The 22,336-nt window shown below is 43.6% G+C and overlaps 1 protein-coding gene across 3 annotated transcripts in view; it reads left to right on the top strand.

The window, feature by feature from the left end:
• Window positions 1–22,336, top strand: part of LOC112573063 (dexamethasone-induced Ras-related protein 1-like) — a 51,988-nt gene that overhangs the window by 9,720 nt on the left and 19,932 nt on the right. The window contains exon 1 of one of the 3 annotated variants that reach the window (XM_025253082.1): window positions 6,358–6,824. The exons of 1 other annotated variant lie outside the window; for it this stretch is intronic. The gene's annotated coding sequence lies outside the window, so the exon portion shown is untranslated. Of the gene's footprint in view, window positions 1–6,357; window positions 6,825–8,062; window positions 8,320–22,336 lie in introns of those variants that run through there. One more of the 3 variants, XM_025253091.1, reaches the window with a different exon arrangement.

Below are 22,336 nucleotides of genomic sequence, written 5' to 3'. Positions count from 1 at the left end.
GGCGAAAACCTCTGCCAAAGGTGCCACCACATATTAAAACCTGTTGGAGAATAACTGTTTGTCTATGTACGTACGTCTGTGACGTCGCTGTGTACAATATATTTCTGTGTATATAGTAGACAGCATTTCACTCAGACCGGACCAACTGCTGTAGATGTATTCTGATTCTGATTGTGCACACCTGTTGTGGATGCTAGAATGAGCACGTGGTCTCTGAACAGGAAAGTTCCTTAATCCCGGTATTACAGTTTGTCAGACTGGAATGGCCATTTCACGCAGCAGATGACTGACTGATTAGTCTACACGGCTGAGGACAGTAATTGCCAAGTCAGTGCACATAGAAATGTTGGGCACCATCACGTGATATTTTCAGTGCTAGAGGCTGGACTTGTTCAGTACTCGCTGTTAACTCACCAGAGCTCGTTATCGAAGTCTTTTACTTGATGTTTTCGCTCGGTTTGCTCGATTCCAAAAAGAGATAACGTCCACACGCTGTTGTTAGTAGCTTCACACCAATAATAACACAGGGGTTGGAAGTTTTACAGCAGCAAATTAAAGGAAATAAATGTTAGGTACTATAAATTATTGTATGTCTCGCCGATGGGAGAGTTAGGGCCAAACGCCCATTAGACGTATTGTTAACCGTTCCAAGCATCGAGGGCTTAGCCTCAGGAAATTCCTGTTTATGACGATGTATTTCTTTTTCCAAAAAAAAGACAATCATCATTAACAGAGTCCTTGTTATTATCGTGCAGCGCCCCTGGTGCCTGTTGGCATTTCACAAAGATGTTTTCCACATTAATTCTTCTGAAGGAAAACTCGTGTAAATTTTTTAAAGTATCTCAATAACTTTTAACATCTTGCATTATGACAGCTTGTTTTTCAACAGTTTGTTGATTGGTTGATTTAGCAGGAAAGAGCTTTCACCTTGAGTTGATTTCGCACTATGGGTGAGAGGGAGGCATGAGAAAGCCGGAGCACCTGTGGAACACCCTCCGCTTCCGAGGTCCAGCCCTGCCAACAGGTGTCACATACAGAGTGTCCTGAGTCGAGATCTGAACCCAGGGCTTCTCACTGCAGTGTTGACAATCGAGTGTTTTAACTACACTATCGGGCACACCTTTTGCTGTTAGTTTTCCAATCAGTAAGTCGACCTTTATAACTGGGACGGGTCTGGGAGAAGACTTTCCACCGGTTGCGGGGTTGGTGGTGTCATGGGATTCCTGCTGGGAAAAGTTTAAAAAGTTTTCTCTAATCCAATGTCTTCCATCTCTAAATTTCTACATTTCCTTTTTCCACAGCCATAAAAGCGTGACATCAGAAAGTTGCGAGCTGGACGTTCACTGTTAGATTACGCCAGTTCAGTCCTACTGATATTTTCTGTGCGGCCATTTAAAAAGGTTTCAACATGTAACTACTTATCTCCAACGAACGCAAATAAATGTTGTGTCCAGTACTTTTAAAGAACAGATACAAGAAGTTTCAGAGAAAATGCCGTCAGTCCCATTTCCAAGGAAACCAGACGGCCGTTATTCCTGCTGACAGGATGACAAGAAGGCTGTGCTGCTGACATCGGAGAGTCAGAGCCAGGGTCGAGATCGTGCTATAGAGAGCACGCAGACGATGCATAGTTCACATGGGTGACAAACGTCAGAAGTAAGAAATGGGAGACGAGGCAGGACCGAGACAATGGCCGTCCCATGCCATTCCCTGGAGCCGCTCTTCTGGTGAGGATGTGTAGGGGTGGACTAACATTGTCCGAGAAAAGAAATAAAAGAGAAGTGATTGCAGACTTGTAAAAGTTCCACCGATGCTTCGCTACCAGAAAACTTTTCCACGCTCGCTAACTTTTGGTTTCTGTCACAACACTCGTGCGCGCCTAGTCTTCATAGGACACGTGCACTACCTTTCGCACACCTGCTTCCTGGAGGGACAACTTCATACCCCATCTCGCCTGTCACCAACACAGTGGGGGCTGACTGTCCTGGGTTCAGTTCTCGTCTCTTTCTCTGCATGTGGCATCTGTTTACAGGGCTGGTGCCTTGCCGTGATTTAGTCTAGTTGCTGGCTCGGCGTAAAACACCAATGCCTCCCTCCAACCCCAGTCTGCCACCACCACCCCTCTCCATAAACATTTCACGATCACAGAAAAGGGAGGTTAGCATCAGGGGTAACCTCCTCCCCACCGACCAAAAACAAACAAAATAAAATGCCGCACTATCACTTGATGCAATACTGTTAATCTTGTTACGGAGATGAAAGCTTCTTCCTCCACAAATCAGTGTATATGACTATCACCTCCTGAAAGTTCAGTCAGGGTTGCTTGAAATAATCAGCTGTCAACTAATCGGATCGCTTGGTTGAGTGCTAACAATGTTGGCATTTGCTGCCTAAACACGGTCAGACATCTCACGACCAGGGACAGGACCAGCGGTGCCAGCAAATCTCGTGCCCCGTAATTTCACGTGAGATTCAGCGGAGCAAATGTGTACAGTGCGGGAGGCTACTCGCATGCTCTTCCACTGAGCAAAATATAAAAATACAGAATAAAGAGAGAAAATGATGAAGCTAAGCTACTCTGTGTGTGTGAGAGAGAGAGAGAGAAAAAAAGAAAGACGAATTATTGACTGGTGAAGGTTAGGGTTAGAGGTTTGTTTAGTTGTGGGGGGTGGGTGGCTGTGAACATGTATGTGCGTGTGTGTGTGTGAGAGAGAGAGATGAATTATTAATTGGTAGAGGTTGGTTTCGTTCTGGGACTCCATGTGCGTGTGTGTGTGTGCGAGCTTATGAGAAAGTACAAAAACTATTTTCCAATCGGTAAAAAAGCAGTATTGTCACAAGTGAGTTCAAAGAGCTGCGTGATTAAGAACTGAAAGTCATTTCATTATCAACCCTGCGATCATTTGTTTATTTATTCCTTGTTTTGCTGCAAGAAGTCTCTCGGGCTGCAGCAGAATTGCAGAGTGGCCGCTGTCCGTGTTCACGCAACGTCGTGTTGCTGTGCGTCATGCAGACAGAAACCACAAGACGACTTGATGGACACAGCGCCCTCGCAAAACATTACTGGCTTCCTTTTTTTTTTTTTTCATGTCTGCATCTGTCAGTGGCAAAGCAGGTAGCTCCATCCTTCCTGAACCTTGAACTTTGGGCTCTTACATAAGTGCTAAAAAGCGTTCATAAGTGGGATTTTTCCAGTTGGCTGAGCTGAGATTAGTAAAGAATTTCCAAAAATGTGATTGAGATGGATTGGACCGTCATTTATTTATCAGGTAGATTGAGCACGCGGAAGACATGTGGGGTTAGTCAGGCAAGTAGACATATTGTATCTGTCATTCAAGATGCCGAGTAGCTATTTCTGTCATCACGAGGCTGACAGCAGGACGTCATCACGAAATTGAAAGGATGTCAACACCAGACTGACAGCAGGACGTCATCATGAAACTACTGACAGTAGGACGTCGTCAGAACGACAGCCGCGGGATCTTTTTTACGTCATTTGTACGTCATGGTGCGTGGACGGTTGGTTGTTTTACGTGGTGGTAGCAACTAAGGATATCGCGGTTAGAGGGAGAGGTAGAGGGAGGGAAACAGCATGGAACCTTAGCCGAAGCCTGAACAAGCAAAACAACAAATGTTAGCTTGACAACAAAAACAACAAATCTCTTTGTAATCTCCAAAACCAAGCCTTGTGTTGCCAGCAACTATTTTTTCACCAAATATTCTTCGTTTTGAAACTGACCGAAAAAAAAACTGGTGATATGAAAATATTTTCCATTTGTATGCTTTGTTGTTTTTCCTTCTAGATTAAGCGATTGCAAGCGGGAAATCTGAAGCCGAAAATAAATATGATCGACGATGATAACGTTGACTGTTTACTGGTTATCGTTTTTTTTTTTTGTTTTTTTTTTTTGGAGGGGGGTGGATGAAGGAACAATGAAGCAAACGTGGGCGAAGGAGGAAAGGCAGGAAAAATAACAAGAAGCAGAATTTATTGAACTGACTGTACTTGAGAAGTTCTAAAACTGTTTTTCGGTATTTTTACGGCATCAAATAATCCTATACCAAAATGCAGTGGTGCACAAATGATCACTAGATGAAAGGAACGAAGCTAATGGAGTGCGAGCAAGACCACTGAAAAAAAGCGATTTCAGAAAAAAGAGAGAACGAAGGAGGTTTATTGATTAAGGCCATCGGCCCATTTCAAAGGGTGAGTGGTTTCATAAGTATGTAAAGAGACAAGCTCTTAACTCACGAATACCAAAAATCACAAGAAAATACATATACAAACTGTTAACAATTATATTCACGATTCTGTCTTACAATCCGACAGATAATCCTGTCGTTTCAGAAACGTCCATTCGAAATTTTAATGCCTTAAAAATAAATAATAATAGTAGGTTGGTAATAATTTTATCATTTTTAGTGGTAAATAGCATAACTAACTGGTTCGGGTGTATTAAATCTTCAGCCCGTGGGTAGCCTGTGAGAATAATTTATGAAAGTATTTTGTGAGAAATGGAATGACTAAGGTAGAGGGATTTTACAGAATTCCCCAATGAGCTTATCAGGCCCTGCTGACTTACAATCACCTGAAGAACTAATAGCTGAAAGTATTTCACTTGGAAATATATCAGAGTTTAAATCCCCTAAGATTCTTCATTTCTGCCAGACCTTAGTCTGGATGTTTCCGGAAGGATTTTTTTTTGTTAAACCCGTAGAAGTTGCCTTACTTTATTTTTCTTCCTTGCACTCTTTGTCATTCCAAGGTTAAATTTTGGTTTAGCAACTATTGTAACTTTTTCGTGTCCTCTCCAGCATTTATAAGAATTTCATTGAACCTGGTAAGCGCAGTATTAATGTCGGAAAAAAATATTGTCAGGTGTGTAGATACAGTGTATATATTCCTGTACCTTTATACTACTCAAACCTGACTAGACTCTACACACTAACCCATGATAAAGGTGAAAGAAAAGTAATGTCGAGTCCCACGTGTCGTGAAAGCCGTGGCATAGTAGATGGTTGTCTGGGTATTCTCGAGAGGACCAACACTCTAACAACGACAACAATAAAGCAGCTCAGCGGTGCGAGGAGGATGCTTTGAGGGTGGCAAGGGGGAGAAGTAAAAGAGGATGCTGGTACTTTTGTCCTCATGCAGCCGGACATCTTTCCCCCACCCTTTAATCTCCGGTCTTGCTGCTTGTCATCTATCAAGCAAGCGGCCACCGCCGTGATGGCATCGCCATTCACAGCGCTGGCGTCTGTCTCCGCATCCCACCCACTCGCGGGTCACGACCTCATCGACTAATCGAACGGGGCAAGCAGCGTACACTGTCGCGAAGTGTGACAAATTCAACGCGGATTCCAGCCCCAAGAGGACCGTTACCCAGCTGCTCGTGGGTATCTGACTGCTAATCGTCACTTGGATCTCGGCAAGCCTGGCTCTTAAGGCAAGACCGGCATCCGTCATGACGTGCCGACACCATGAGATGCCCTCGGTTGAGCGCTCAAGCACTCCTTACAGTCCACGGCTCAGATAACTTGTGACTTCTTTGAACTTCGGAACTTAACCCAGTGATCACTCTGCAGTATTGCCAGGAAAGCAAAAACAATTATCAACAGCAACGCTTCTTGGAGTAGAGTGAAAGAAGACACTTCTGTGGATACTAATAGGCATTGCCAACAGTATATATATATCAGTCACTTGATGATCCTCTACCAAATTTCCCTTTGACCTCGGACTTCAGCAGCTCCGTGGGATAATCACTTCTTGACCAGATATAGATCTGTGTGGAAAGACACGTTTACCCAGGTCAAAGTGCAGACCTAGCCTGGGAAGTGAATTGTGGAGTCGTCGTGATCTTTACAGGCACTGACTGCATCTGAGTTCTTCTCAAGGAGCTGCGAGGTGCTCTTTGAACTGAGAACTGGTAAAGGGAGTTGAGAGACAAACCCACCAGTGTCTTGTGGCTGCTAAAGGAAATAGCCACAGCTTTACAGTAACGTCCTCGCGTGCCTGGAATTTATCTGCCGTGAGTTAATTGGCATCGGAGGTCGTCGCCACAAATGGTGTAAGCTCTACTCTCCACGTCTCTGCTCCTCCGTCGAGCGAACGTGGGTTTTTTTTTTTCTTCCTCGCAGTTGTTTTTATACATTCCTTTTGGTCTGTTTGTTTTGTTACTGTAAGTGAGTAAACTGCGATGGGTTAGCAGGTGTGAACATCAGTTTTTCTACCAGCCTCGCGATGCTGTTTTTAATCCCACTTTTAAAATCACACAAGTTATCGACCCTTGCGAGGTAATTTTCCTTTGGACACAGCAGTCGATCTGTGGAATCATTATTCCATCGAGCCAATCAGGGTGGCATCTCAACGGGTCATTTTGCCTCGCGCCACCAGGCCGGGGGCCGATGTCTCATCTATCAAGGGGTCTGCACAATCTCTTGGACTTCTCGCTTGATGCCGGCACCCTTCGTCCGCAATGACGGCGATGCCAGCATCTCGCCTGGCGCCCTGAGGCCAGCCGCGCCTTGCATTCCGGAACATTCCTTCCCCTCCCCCTTCTCATTCCCCCAGCTCCCAGCTGCACACAAATAGCTTCATTTAGCGAATTTTCTTCCTGCAGCCAGCTGCAGTTTTTGCATCACAATTGTAATTGTCAACGACGTCTTGACTTCATTCCGCTGCTGGTGCCCGGTCTCCGACACGCTGGCGCCGGGGCTCTGGACATGAAAGGACAAGGAGGCCGACCTTGTGAGTCAGTCACTACATCACTCAGTCCGGGGTCAGCGACACGTGCATGACATCCCCTGATTGGCTGCTGGGAAAGGTAGGCACATACCTTGGGCTCCTACTTTTTCTTTCATCGGTGCCAGATTATGTACTCCATCTTGCATAAGATTTCGACGTCTCGTACATTAGTATTTAAAAAAAAAAGGAAAGAAAGAAAAAATTCCCTGTAAAATTGGTTTGTGGGAAGATTTATCAAGATTTTGAGCTGGGTTTTTTTAAATAGTTCGGTAACATGCAACATTAATCTTAGAATTTACCATTTGTTTTTGTCGTGTGCTAGACACAGGCTGATGTGCGCCTCTGTGAATGTCTCCTGCTTTCAAACTACTATCAATTGTCAATGGCTGTATGTGATAATTTTACTAACAGTGATAACCACTCCACACTATCATTTGGAATGTGATCACTCATTTCTCAAGTTTGGGGAGCAATGTAACTGCGTTGAATTAGAGAAATTTTTAAACCACTTTAAGACAAACTCCTGCTTTGTTCTATAAAGTTTTATGAAAGATTACTCGATTCACTGTGTTATGCGGTTATTTTCTGTAAGCTTTTTTAAAAGTTAGATCATTGAAATCTACCTAGAAAGTGGAAACAAAGAACATTTTCTCAACAAGTTAATCAATGTAATAAACACTTACAAGTGTCTCTTGCATAAATATTAATGATTCACTGTTTGTTGCGAGAAACTGTATTGAAGACTTTCCCTTTATTCAACTTTTCATTGATACAGTACTATTAATCAGAGATCCATTGATTATCAATACATAAATTTTAACTGGACAACTGGTACTGGTGGTAAGAAAACGAAGCAGGCCATTATTTCTGGTCTGGTGGCGCAGTCCAAACATCGTAATTGCCTCAATGCTGCGCACTTGAAGGCTGGACACAGGAGACATCTGTCTCCCTGATGTAAGTTATCACTTCTTCTCATCGAATGTGGTGGCTACGGTTTGTTGCTGTGTATCTGGAGGTTGCACTCTTCTGCCTGGTCCTGACACGTGGCAGGCAGACGCCGCTACACACGGCCAGACGGATCCTGCTCCAGATTACAGCCACGATGGTAACAAGCATTCTCTTGTCTTAATATCGCTGCGCAAAACACTTTCCAATTCAGCCTCCTTCTACACTTACATTTTCTTATTCGTAATGGCTTCACTCCAACACTCCCCTCTCTTAGGTTCTTTCCCTTGCCTGCTCTCTCGCTTCTAGATTCCATGTATGTCTTCGTACTTGCTGATCCATGACGACGAGGATTTTTTTCTCAGTGCCAAGATTGTTTCGAGAACTCCTTTTGTCGCTAGCTGGACGAGAAAGAGCTTACAAGGCTCGTAGTAAGCTCACTATTAACGAGGTAGCCTTAATTGGCCGAGATTATAGCCACCAGCTGCCAGTAGAAGTGGTCCGACAGGTCTCTGGAAGCTGACTCAGACCACCGCTTCCGGTTGTGGCAGCGAGAAAATCCCTTCAAGTACCTGGCAGGCTGACGACAGAGAGGTTGTCCCATTCGCCAGAGTGCGCGATACTCAACAGTAAGTCCTCGTCTCCATCTCTAGTTCCTCCTTCCTCTACTGCTACTTCTCTTCCTCCTCCTACGCCGTCTGCTGCTATTTATACATCTAGTGCTACTACTTCACTTAAAGACTGTTATTAAATAATATCAAATTTTCGAAGTACCCTAAAGTCTCAGAGTACTGACAAACATTTTGGCAAATGACTGGACCAATGTGCAGAACTTTTACCCCCAGAACCTTTGGTTTCCTGTAACCGTTGATGAGTTTTCCCATGGATAGAACCGTGGCTTCTACACTAATGGAACTTGGTATTGGAACCGCCTCCTCACCACATCTCACTGGCTCGTTGATGGCGCAAATACAACCTGTCATCAAGCAGCTTTGCAACACAGCCCCATCCCAGTAGAAAAAGCCAGTTAATCTAAGTTACTGTCTTTAGTTTCAGGGTTAGGCGTAGGACAGACGTTTCAAGTGTTTATTCGTCACAGAAAATTGTGTTAAAGAAAAACTGGAAAAATCAAAGTTAAAGATCGCCTCCATTACGGATCAGTCGATGCAAGGTCCGGCTCCATCAAGAGACTAAGTGCCATCTCATCACTCTAAAGCACGGAGAGATGAAAAAAATACTTGAGCTACGCAGGGAATAGCGATGTTTCCATAGTTACAGATAAATAAGGATGTAACAAAGATTACCTTTACCCTCTATCTAACCCCCGCTCCTTAAAAAATGCAAGATGGTGAGGCAAAAATAGTTTCCCGGTGTAATCCACTGATTATGAATTACTCAAAGTTCATCCCCGACATTCTCGCTATAATCCTCGGAATGCCCGAGACTCCACTAGGTTCTGTCGGTGGGCTTGTTAAATTAGTCCAACATCATTAAAATCGTTCTACAAATGGCAGCAACTTTTTTTTCTTTGATAATTACAGTTTTTTAAACTCTTCTAGTCTTGACAGTCTGTGAAAAAAATAACCCTTACTTTCTGAACGAATAAGGTGGTTGTTATAGTAATCCTGGTGTGTCTTTGCCACCTAGTAAATGATCCCCTCTTTTCTCAAGCAAAAGATGGTGTTTCTCTTTCAGAAAACAGGAATTAGAATGTATTGTGTCTCACGACTGTTATGACACCAGACACCAGGCAAACATGCGGCCCTTTGCAAGTACACGTGCGGCCCGCATCTGTAGCATTGCCAATTTCTGTAATGTCAGGTTTGCTGTTTGTTTGTGTATTGTTGACAGGTGATTTTTCTAGCTCTTGAACTTTACACCCTTGGTATGCATGCGGAGTAATATTGTTTGATCTCTACCAGAAGCATGTTGAGTGCCTGCAGCAACACAGAAGGGATAATCACTATTGTCAGAGGACTTCCTAAAGGCTTGACGACTTCTCACTTGACATCCGCAAAAAAGGAAAGTCTTGTGTTCTGCCTGAGCTGCGTGTCGTCATGCTTGAGTGAAAGAACGGAGCTTCCTGGAAGAAAGAAAAACTAGGGTTGTGTGTGAGTGTTGCAACATCGTTAGCGCAAAGTTGGAGGCGCAGTTCTCATCTATGTGATGCTTTCATCAACACCCGAGCAAGGGTGGAGTACAGAGGGAGGGGAGGGAGGAGAAACACTAAAGAAAAATAAGAGTGAGAGACGTTGGAGCTAAATAGCTGAGCCTGAATTAGCTAGTTAATCCAGACCAGTGCAAACATGTAATGTGTGTTACCCCTACTGGCTGTTCATTTTGCGTTTCAAGAGAGATGAGAGGATTGTGTGTGAAGAGTTTGCCCTCTAGCACTTTAGGCACATGATCTTCGGTTCCTACCCATTTTTATGCTCCAGCGGCATATTCTGCAAAAAGAAGGGGGATGCTCCTAATGTTGGTCAAGCTCTCACATCTTGTGGCTGTATTTGGATGAACAGCCGTCAACAACCAAACAAATAAACCAAAAAAATCACATTAGGACTCTCGCCGCCATGTTTGCTCTCTTCACATTCATCTCTTCTCTCCAAACAGAGGCAGGGTGGTTTTTTAGGGGGAGTGTAAGGAGAGAAGGCGCTAGATTGAGTTAGAAGGAAAATCTAATAATGTGAACCAAGTTAACACGGCTTCCAACAAAAGTCGTGCCTCGCGTTTTTAGGGGACGTCGAAAAATAAAACCCTGTCGTAGCCCGTGTATCTCCTCCCATGGCTTTCTCGCAGAAGCGAAAGGCTTCTGGTATTTGATGAGTCTGCCATTACAAAAAGAGCCACGAAAACCTCCCAGCTTGAAATCGAAACGGGATCCATCAAGACAGGACGTTGGCCATAGATCGGTTATAGATGTTCATCAGCTACACGAAGCGGGCACTTGGCCGTTGCAGACGCCATCGATCTTTGCACGTGTTTTTGGAGATCCACGTCCTTGTTTGTAGCTAAGGACTCCGGAATAAAAGCCTCCACTTTTAATCTTTGTTTGCAGAAAAAAAAAACGACCCCTTCTGAAATTTCGTAGCATCTCGCCATATTGACGAGGGCGCTGTGATGATGATGATTAGGATGCGGGTGATGGATGTTCAGAAATCCTCATGCCTGAGAAATCCGTCTCTATAATGCGCATGCGTCATGTTTAAATATAGTTTAATTGCGCGCTGTTTCTTGGGAGGAAGACATCTTTGTCAGGGTTGAGATCTGAATACTCAGCCATTGCTGCACGGTGCGAATGAAGTTTATCTGAACAGCACGCGCATCCTCAGTTCCGGGTGGGATCCATGTGCCAGGCGGATTCCGAGGCACACGGCACCGAGCAATTTAAATTTAATTTTAAATATGATATTATATAGGCAGTTCTGACGCAGGGGGATATCTGAGCACATGACACCGGCTTCCTTCATATACCCGTTAACTGTCGCTGTTTCAAAAATCAGATCCAACCGACCAATGGCAGTTAGGACAGCAGAAGTCTTCAGCAAGGATGCTGATGGCCTCGCGTAAAATCGTCAGGCTCGTTAAGATCAGACCTTTTACTGACTTCTTATAGGCGTTTAAAGGTCGTTGGCTGTCAGGACCTGGCGGTTGGTAACTAAGTCATCAGTTCGGACATAAGCCAGGATTTATTTCTTGGCTGTATGACGTGTGGTGTTTAAGCAACTCTCTTGACCTGCAGGTTCTACTGTTTCAACAGATCCTAAGATAACTCTGCCACCGTTGTCCCTCCTCAAGCAAACATAGTTTCCGCAACAGACTTCGTAGACTGATCTCATTTCTTTCCAGTCAATCGAGAAATGTTTTACAACCTAACCGTGTTACTCGGCTAGAAAAAAAAGTAAAAATAAAACCTGACAGCAATTTAAAAGTTTGTCCCTTAAGCCATCCAAAAAAAAGTTTTATATCTCTGAAGACAGTGGTTCTGCAGCAGGCAAGGGCTGTGCACTCGAGTCTCACATTGTATGTGCCTGGCAGGTGTTCTCCGCGGGGCTTTGGATATTTTTTCTTGGTGATGGTGGGGAGGGGGATTCGTGTTCAGCGTTACATGTTGGCAAATACACGCATTCAGACAAATCTGTATGCATATCTGTAGAGCAGTGTTTATACTCCACCACTGCACTTTAAAATGCACCCGCCATTAGCTTACCTCGGTCAGGTGTGGGTCTGTGATATATGCACGTTTGTGTGTTAATAATGCACATACATGAGTATATAGAGTGCGTCTTGTAAGGGGCATTCATGTGTGAAGTTTGTATTACAGTAATAACCTTTCTACATCGTTATTGTTATTTTTATTATTATTATTATTATTATTAGTAGTAGTAGTAGTAGTAGTAGTAGTAGTAGTAGTAGTAGTAGTAGTATCTTTCTTCTTATTATTATTTCTCTTCTGTCTCCTTGACATGTTTTGCAATTATTTATTGTCGCTTATTTCCTTTATTTTCTCGAAGCTGATTCTTGATCCAAGATGACGCAACAAATAACTTCCTCGCTCTAATTTATTGTTGGTGGTTCCTGTGCTTTACAGTTTTTTTATTCCTTTGAGCTTTTCTTGTCTTATTTTCTGGATCCATGTGTCGCAAATTATATTTTAAAACTATTAGAGTTCAGGGTTATCAGTGTCAAAGCGGACAGAATCCTGATCGCTGCGCTGCTGCACTCGGCTTCTTCGGTTTCTCTCGAATGACGAGGGAATAGATAACCTTGATACTTTGACATAGTGTGAGATCCTGGCGACATGGTAATGCTCTCTCCTTTGGAAGCTAAATTATGCAAACTGCGGGCCCCCACCGTGCACGCCAAGCCATTATATCATAGTTAGCACCAGGAAATCCAGCACGTGCATTATCGCGTCGCGAGCGGTCAGTCCGCAAACATCGCCGGAGTCGCTTGATGTCAGAGTCTGGGGTAGATTGCTGCCCGGCGCCCCACCCCACTGTCTGCTGCAGCGGGTGTCAAGCGTGCCCTGCTGTCACGTGTCACCACCATCTGATAGGACGCAATGAAAATTATCGATCGTCGCTCAAACGCTGATCTGGGACGACGACGACGAGATATCCCGGTGGCTGAGCGACAGATGTGACCAGAATTTTGACGATATTTTTATTTTGCGTTATAAACAAGGTTATTTTTATGTTCAGTCCCACCGATGCGATCCAACTTGCATTCATCTGTCGGAGATTAAAATTTCGTATTTTCTATTTTTACTTTTTTATTTGATGTTTTAAATATTTACTCACGTGTAGCAAGAATGACTGAGCTCTACGTGAGTAGTTGATCATGCATCAGCCACTTCAGTTCCTTCGGAATACCACTCTATATTTTGCCCCATGCTTTGTTACAAATTGTAAAATATCGCAAAAAAGTCCTTGTAAATAATTGTTTACAATTTTGTCATTCTAAACGTACAAAGCAATAACTGGTTAGTCACACCGTCAGCTCTTGATGCAACACGATACACAGTTCTGAACGAACGGAGTCATAATTTTAACATTTTACTGTACATATTACTAAATGAAGCAACGACATCAACTGTTAAAGAAATTTTACACATGTAAATATGTTTGTGAATATATGTCACGACTAAGCGCTCTCTCTCTCTCACACACACACACACTGGTGCGCACGCATGCTCACAAATTCTCTCTCTCTCTCCTCAAAGAGCAAATGTTTACTTTTCTAATGATGGAAGAAATCTTTGCTTGCTCTGGGAGGTCTCAGAACACACTACAACAACGAAGCGGTCAGTGATAAAATAATGGAACTGCTCCCCTTAATGCCAACCGCAAACAGTGACGTCATGGCGATGCCAGACCAAGCTCGCCTCCCGCAGGCCTGTGCGCAACAGCTTAATAGAAACATCGATGTGGGTTCTGGGGATACCAGACAATGCACTTGTTTTCTCTAGGTCGGAGAGCCGCTTGCTAGTGTTTACTCTCTTTTCACAAAGATTTCACGTAATCTTGGAGCCGATAGCGGACTAGACATTTTTCCAGCCAAAGTTTGCGCAAGGACAGTAAATGCATGATAAATGTGGGTGTAGTCACCAAGAACGTCTACCCCATATATATATACTGTGTGTACAGCTATATGCATACACGCACGCACGCATACATACACACACACTTAACAGTCCGTCTCCTGCCGCGCTGCATTGCTAAACAGTCCGTCTCCTGCCGCGCGGCATTTCTAAACAGTTCGTCTCCTGCCGATTCCCTGGGCTGTGAGTCATGAGCTCAGCAAGATTAGTGGACATAAAGCTGACCATTCTAAGAGCTACTCCCCCTCCCCGTCTGTAGGAAACTATTTAAATGACCGACATCCCCTGCAAGAATGATCATAACCCTGGTTCAGCTATGGCCACCCCAGGAATTCTTTCGTGAACCCACGAATCAAAGCATACAAGGTCTGGCTCCGACGAGAAGGACAAAAAAGAAAGAGAAAGAAAGGCATTTAAAATTTTATTTATGAGGGTGATGGACAGACAAAAGCGGGACTTTTTTACATGTAGACAGAAAACGAGAAAAGTACGTTAAACTGCTTGACTTCTAAGATTAGAAAATGAAAGAGAGAGAGAGAAAGAAAGAGATTACAGTGTGCTTTTAACACAAATGGCCATTCACTATTGTTTTTGTCTTAGCAGTAGTGTTCACATCAAAGTGATAGCGGAATGATCAAATATTTTCTCATCATAATATCGACTGTGTGCACGAGACATGGATGCCTTTGCTCCAAGTATCTAACCCCGTCTTACATTCTGGCTGCTGTCATTCCTCCCTTTTTATCCTCGACAGTTCTACAATGTTAATAGCTTTCATTTACTGCCGTTAGGCCTAGATGTTCTCTAGGACTCACATTCATTTTTTTGAAGGATTTTTAATGTTTGTCGAGATGCTGGGTTATTACCATTGTGTCTTTCAGCTCTTGCAGCCGCGAGTCTCCGTATCGTATTCCACATTTATTTATTTTACAATGGGCCTATTTTACGAACCACATTAGGTTTCATCTTTTTATTACCACAAAATACCCAGCACCCTTTATCACCTGGGAAACTTCTCAAAGCATCGGAGAACAGTCCTATTATGCAGTTTTATTACGAAAAACTACACTAAGCGGCCATTTGAAATCAGCGAAAGGCCAGTAATAAGTCTAACTGTCCTCGGTTAATGGCCTCTCACGGCCAGCACCCGGTTCTGCACACATGTCCTTTCATCCACCCGGCATTTGTATGACAAGCAGTCATGAGTTCTACTCAGCCTGGGGTTCAGTGGAAAGTCCGGGGAATTATTCTTCCATCACCGGCAACAGAGATCAGGCTCGTCTGTCGTCTGCCTGCGCAGCTAGGATTGGAGTTGTCGCTCCCAGCGAGATGCTGGACAGTCTGCGCCTCCTCGCGGAGAGAGCGGAGAGTGACCGGGAGACTACTCGTATTGATTATCTCGTTTCCCTGCAGCCGTCGAACACGAGTTTCTTTTCTTGCTGGATGACCCACTTGACTCCACAAAGCCATGCAAATGAAATCAAGTGTCACGATGTCAACATACGTTTGGGTATCCCCGGCTTCTTGGCACTGCTACTTCCGGTACTGGCCTTGTCGTGACTGATGACCTGCACCGGGGTTATTGAGATTGGGGTGTTGGAGTACCCGGTTTTATAGCCGCTGGTAGGGCATGGGTTACTGAGGTTGGGTTGTTAGTGTCACATACATGATTGTTTGGCTGCAGGGCCGCCGAGAGCCAGCCCGGGCCCGGGACAGACCTCTCCGGGCCACTTGTACTTGTAATCGTAAATTATTTTCCCAGTATATAATGTATGTTTACAATTCGAATCTCAATATCTACACTCAAACTCAACTTCTGCATGTGTAATGCTTGGGTGTTCTGTCCTTAGACCTTTCTTTAAAAGAAAAAGAAAAGGAGAAGAAGAAAAAAAAATCCACTGACCAAGACCGGGCCCCCTTGACAGCCGCGGGCCCGGGTACACCAGACCCCCCTGTCCCCCCCTCTCGTCAGGCCTGTTTGGCTGCACCAGTGCTACTGAGGTTGAAATGATAGTTTTGTATTTGTTCTGCTGCGCCGGTGTTTCTGAGACTGAAGATTTCCAGACAGTTTCATGTTTGCTTGGCCTGACCGATGTTACCTAGGTTGTAATGTCTCGAGCAGGAGCGTTCTCTGTACGGGTATCATCCCATTTGTCTGCACCTACAGCGTTAGTTTTAATGTTTGTGCTTCGAGTCTATAGGTTCAGTCTTGAGTGAAAATTTTCTAGAAAAATATCTACCTGTAACCCTCTCTTTATTTTATTTATTTATTTATTTTTATTATCATTAATTATTTTTTTATTTTTTTTTAACAGTGAGACATTGTGCTTGACAGCTTTGTTTCAGGTATAGCTAGCTATGCTGTTGCTCTGAAGGACCCACATTTCTTTGACTAATTTCATGTCCTAAATTTCTCAACTCACAAAGCTATTTAAAGCTACATAAAGCAGGCTTGTAATTTATTCTGTTTCAATAAAGCTTAGATATGTTAACAGCGTGAACATTTTTCCTTACATATACTAAGAAAAATTTGTGCGGGAAAAAACCTGTACGTAAGGGTGGGAAGCGACTTAGCTGGTCGTTTTACTTCTGAGGCCTGGACTGGAATGGAGTCAGCATCAATTGACCTCTGAGAAAGCAGGCCAAGCTCAGAAGCCCTGACCAGACGTTTCCTCGGAGACAGACTGCGTTGCCCAAGCGAACGAGATTACACAGAATATTACTGCGCGGTGTTATGAACTCAGACAGGAAAGGTAGTTCTTCATAATAACCACGCGCCACAAGGGTCCGGATGAGACAGACGTGAGAATGGATGAGGTGAGAAATAAACGAAAAATAGCGCCTCTGTGGCTGCAGTTAGGAGGACATTAAACCCGACTCAGACATTAAATTGACTAGCTATAGCTGAAGTCATTATCTTAGTGATGAATACATTTTTGCCCTGAAAGGTCAAACGGTCTTGTGAAATCGTTAGAATTTACTATCTGTCCTCGAGAGAATGCTTCGTGACTTGGAAGATTACTGTTTGTTTTTGAGCACTTGAGTTTCTATCTACACTCTACAGGATATCGAAAACACAGCGCTTTCTCTCTCTGTTTCTTTTTCTTCTCTGAAATCTTTTCTGCCGTCTTACTCCTTGTTTTACGATCACCCGGGGTATTTTGACATTTGAAAGGTTTCCAGTACACTGACCAATAATTTAGTAGCAGATCACTCCAGCTTCTGGGGAAGATATAAAAGTTGGTCGCGCGGGTAACGTACGGGTTCAAGCTCGTTGGATTCTGTGACTTCGCAACAAGAGGCACTAAGCCTTCCTCCCACCATCCCATCCCCCTGACCACCACTCCCTTGCAGAGTCTCGTAAAGACAGAACTGGCAGGTCTGTCCTAGCCCCATCGACTGATTGACAAAAATCGAGATGATAACCATCGCACAATCGTTCAGTCGTGCTTGCAAACGGTTCCTCTAAATCAGATTCCAATAAATGCCGCTTGCTCGAGGTCGTCTGCGTTAATTTGAAAATTTTCAGGCCACCCAGAGGCAATTTCCCAACGTTCAAACTGAATTTTTTTTTAAGTTCACCCCAGTGTTACCGGGGCCCAGTCCATTTTTGGGACATTATCCTGCCCGGGTGATGTGTCCAACGGATGTTAATTGCTTGTCACAATGTAGTTGTCCTTGGCTGCTTTCTTTCTACCCTCGAAGGGTTTGCCTGACATCAAATACAAAAGCCAGTCCTCGAAGATGCTCTGGGGTATTTCGTGAGACTAGTCTACAGTAAAATTTGGTCGTTTGTCATGCGTACGGCTTTCTATATCTTCGTGCAAGAGAGTCACAATTCAAGCCTGACTACAGTGCCTGACTTTGACAGAGAAACTTGTTAACAAGTGATGATGACACTATCACAAACAGTCATCGGAGTGCCCCTGTCACACAGAAGGGTCTAGCATCATGTCCCGCCAGGGACCCTGACACACTCGGCGCTCCAACAAGTCCCTTTTCCCCTGAAGAGAAACTTGTGGCGGCGTTCGTGACAGTGACGGGGGACATTTTCACACCCGTTAGCTTTGATGGAAGCCTTTTCAAGCTCTAATCGATGTTTGAAACAACGCTTTTCGATGGTCTTTCGGGCTAACCGCCGCGATGCACGGAAGACATGTCTGTTGAGACTTTGCTTGCTCCGAGACAGCTTAGCTGAAAATGTCCAGCTATTCCAGAGACAATTATTCTGAATCCCCGCGAGATGCTCTATTGAAAGGTTTATCAGAACACAAGGGATTTGTTTTCAAATGGTAGAATTTAGTTCATAGTTATGTAAATACCTCCGAAAACCGGAGTTTTCCTGTAGCAATCGTTCACTATACACGAGCCTTCAAGCGTTGACCTCTTCCCTTAAACAGTTGGAAATTGGTTCTTCTATATAACAAAGGACGGTTCACATTAGGTTGCATCTTCTGGACGTTAGCATGTGTGTCTGTGTGTGAGAGAGAGAGCTCGCGCATATATATATAATTTCAGGCTTGTTTATTTTAAAAAGGTAGTTCTTGAAATTATTTAGTTTTGATTTGGAACAGCAATTCCTGTTTTTAAACAAAAAAGTGTGAAATGCGAGACATACTAAATTAACTGTTGTTGAACTGTTATTACTGGTTAATCACCGATTTGTCAAATTGTCGAAGATTTGTTAAAAGTAATGACACCAGTGGCAACACCGTGTGAAATGCGATAAATTGGCGATCTTGAAATGGCTTTGATGATCCCTTTCCGTCTGGGCAAGGTGACCGGAAACTGGTTTGCTGCTGTCCCTGATGGCGCCGACTCCCCTGCGACATGGAAATCAATGTTTTAAAATATGGAAATCACAGCGATTTAAATCAGGTTGTCAGTAAGAGCATTAATCTCTCAATGTTTGTGCCTTTTTGCTGGAGCTGCGCCAGAACGGTTCAGTCACAGTTCACGCGCTTGACAACTAGTGTTGCATGGCTGTCTCATCGTGTCCATTGTTCTAGTAAGACCCAAACCACTCCTAACGAAACACCAACATATGAGGAACCCAGTTAAAAATAAGATTATTTATTTATTTGTTTTTATGGGAGCAGGTGCCAGCACCAGCTCGCTGTATTAGGTGTCCACAATGTCTGCCAGGATCTTGGCAGGGACACGTTTTTCACAGGGACTCGTGTTGCGGCTTCTGTCTGCTGCTCTCGTTTCTGTTTCAAGCATCTCTGAGCTGAAGACAAAAAGTGTTGTGGAAAATCGTAAGAACCGATCGCTCGATCGACCGAAAGCGCCTCTCGCGGAGAAAAGTCGTTCATCATCTGACCGTCTTCACACTTGGTGAACATGTAGTTAACCTTTGCCCTTTATCTCGGCGTAGTAAACCTTTATTTTAGGAACGACTGTAGGAAAGATGTTTCACAATAGTTCTCAGGCTGGTTTTTTGTTAGACAGATGATGTGAACAAATACACGGGATGATGTTATTTGGGTTTTGCTTGTTTTCCAAACGCACCTACGAACTTATTTGCCTTTTAAAACAAGTAATTCGAGACTGCCTCTTGCATTTTTCTTAGAGCGGTTATTCTATTTTGGAGCTAAAAATAAAGTGTTGTTGGAGTGTAAGTAGTATTCACCAGCAAGTGAGAATGTCGCAAGACTTCGGGCATTTTAAAGTTTGTCGATGATGTGCAGAATACATGAACTATCTCAAGCGGCAAACCATTTGTGACAAGACAATCATTCTCCATTTCAAAGCCAAATGAAACTCGCCTAACAGAAGAAAGTCTGACACAATTTTTTCAGCAGAACATTACAGTAATTTGATAGAAAGATCCAACATGTCAGGTTACATCAAGAAATCGAATGAAGAGAAGAAGCCGAGGTTCCTAAATTCTTAAATTCCTGCCACCACCGATGTTCATGCTCCATTCTATCTGTGTATCTCCGAATTAAGCAAGATCCATTTTGGGATTGGTGTCTTTATTTTGTGTGTGTGGGCTGTAACAGTCTCATCCGGGGACTTTCTTTCGTGAAGGTTCTCTTTTAACTTTATTGCCTTGTCCACAGGCGGTGTAGTTAGTGTGTTTAATTATTAACACAACGACGAGACTAGTTCCTGTCTCCAGAGGAGAGTAGATGTTGATCATTGATAATAATCAGAAGCTTGATGAAGATCGTGCTGAGTGCGAGTGCAAGTTACCCGTCTGGTTACATTTTACAAAGCTTTTTGAAAATGGTCCCTGGTTGCGCATGGTGCCATGTAGAGATCAGATGGGGGTGATTCGGGTTTTAAATTGTCGTGGACGGTAGGAGGTAATGTATGACTCAGAGGATTTCTCGCTCGCCGTCTGGTTTGGGGGAAGCAGCAGGTGGAGCCAGCGGTCAAAGAGGAGGATGCTGAGAGGTTCGGCAAACACGCTGGCACTAACCTCCTTTGAGCTGCCCGCCGTGTCCTCCATCTAGTTCATCGATGAACTTTCCCCAACCCCATGTTGCTGTCGCTGTCCGCCGACTGAGTTGAGGTCCATCAATATTGGAGATCAATGAGGACTGTCTGTAATAAAAGCATGTCTTTTCGGATTTTGTGACAGGATTTATGATTCTCCGAACGAATTTGTCATTTTCGCCTCTTATACACCTTGGCGTGGTTTGGTACTTACAGTAATCATTTCCCTCTCCAAGTATAAATTCTGGAGTTGATTTTTTCTGTGAACTGTTCCCTCATGGATCTCCGAGAGAGATAAGCACAATTTCCTTAATACCTTAGAGTATTGTACATTAGAAGTGAATGGAATGTTCTCGCATCGAATGTTGAAGTCACGAAAGTCCCTCAGTCATGGGCTTGAAGATGTTGGTCTCTCTGTTTGAAACTCAAATGCTGCGGAAGATGTCAGACTGTTTGCTCATGCCGGGGTCAATTGTCAACCATTCCACTATCGATGATCCAGACTATCTTTGACTATCGATTTCTTGTCGATGACACAAAGTCTCCCATAGACACATCGAGCGTGTAGAGAATCTCGTAGAGAGATAGAGTGTATGTGTGTGTGCGTGCGTGTCCGTGCTGCAGCATGTCTGTCTTAAAGTTGAAGGTGAAGGGGGAAATGTTGGGCAGGACGTGGACTTTCTGTGAGTTTATGAATGAATTTATGACGAATAAGGGAACGACGAATGATTGATGACTAATTATTAGGACTTTTCTCCACTTGGAAGAGTCGAGTTTTTGCCATTGATGGTATAAGTGGATCCTTGTTCATGTGACAAATATATTTCAGATGAGAAGTTTTGTTCCACTGTTCGCTCGATGATCGCCTGCCCTTTAATGACATACCTGATGTGCACTTCTGTGTCGGTTGTCTCATGATTGCATGTGTGCCTGTACCACTGATCCCAGCATTTCCGTAGGTCTAAAAACTGAACATCACATTCCATTTACGTTTTTGAGCAAGCTTGTAGAAAAATATTCAGTTTGTATTGTGCGACTGGTGTAGAACTAAAAGCCTGCGCGTCACTAAATGGCTTTTCCTCTTTACGCCCTCCGCTCGTGTCGATAATTCACCGACACAAAAATAAAAAAAAACTATTCTGTAACATTTTCTCCACCAGATCATTACAGATTTTCTACCTGCTGTACACGCAAATGTGTCATCTATTTCAGGCAAAGAAAATGTTTTGGGGTCATGGCAGCCTTTTTTTATCAGAGTCACGATTGATTGTTGTCATCTGTACCGGCATTAATGTTCTTACTACCTGCAAGTTCACAATGGAGCTGCTCATGAATGTACCTGACTGAGAATGCTGTGCCTGAAGGTATGACAGCATTCGACCAGGTGAGAATAAAGCTCAGTGAGCATGCGAAGTGAGTTGCTACAAGCCTGGTGATGCTGTCTTTGTGGAGCCGACTTTTTCTGAGAGATTAATTGGTTGGTTTTTTTTTAATTGTTTTTTTCTTGCACGCGAGATGGTCGTCTTTTAATGTCCAAAACCGGTCTTATGTCCGTTCTTATCTCCACCCTAATACAAGATAGTTAATTTCAGACATTTTATTAGAAAGATTAGAACGGACGTATACCACAGAAGTTCGAGGATTGTAATTATCACGCAGGAATCAGTCACATACACAAATGGATAAGGCAGTTTTCTTTCATATTTTCCAGGAGCTGGTCATATATTGGGGAATGGAAGACACAAAAGATATCAAAAATTGAGGAAATTAAATGAAAATGAAAGTAAGTTAGACATTGCCTTTAAGATTAAATTTTAGGTAGTCGTCAACGCCATTTTTTTCCTGTGAAAGCAAAATGTGATCGTTGGACTGTTTATTCGTCGTGGAGTATTGTCTCCATCGTGACAAAGAGACGAGGTCTCAGCGAACAATATTCTTCCGATACATCTCCTTCACCTCTCGATGTCACTTAAGTGTACCGGTGGGTAGCCAAAGATGGAGGTCCAAGTTTTCAACCTCGAGACCTGTTGACATATTTGTATCCTGTCACCAAAGAAATTAGTCCTTAACTGCCCACGGGATGCTGACAGAACATGTTC

Source organism: Pomacea canaliculata, linkage group LG1 (assembly GCF_003073045.1).
Source record: "Pomacea canaliculata isolate SZHN2017 linkage group LG1, ASM307304v1, whole genome shotgun sequence".
Lineage (NCBI taxonomy): Eukaryota > Metazoa > Mollusca > Gastropoda > Architaenioglossa > Ampullariidae > Pomacea > Pomacea canaliculata.
Note: the sequence above shows the minus strand (reverse complement) of the source record. Positions and strands in the feature narration are given on the sequence as shown.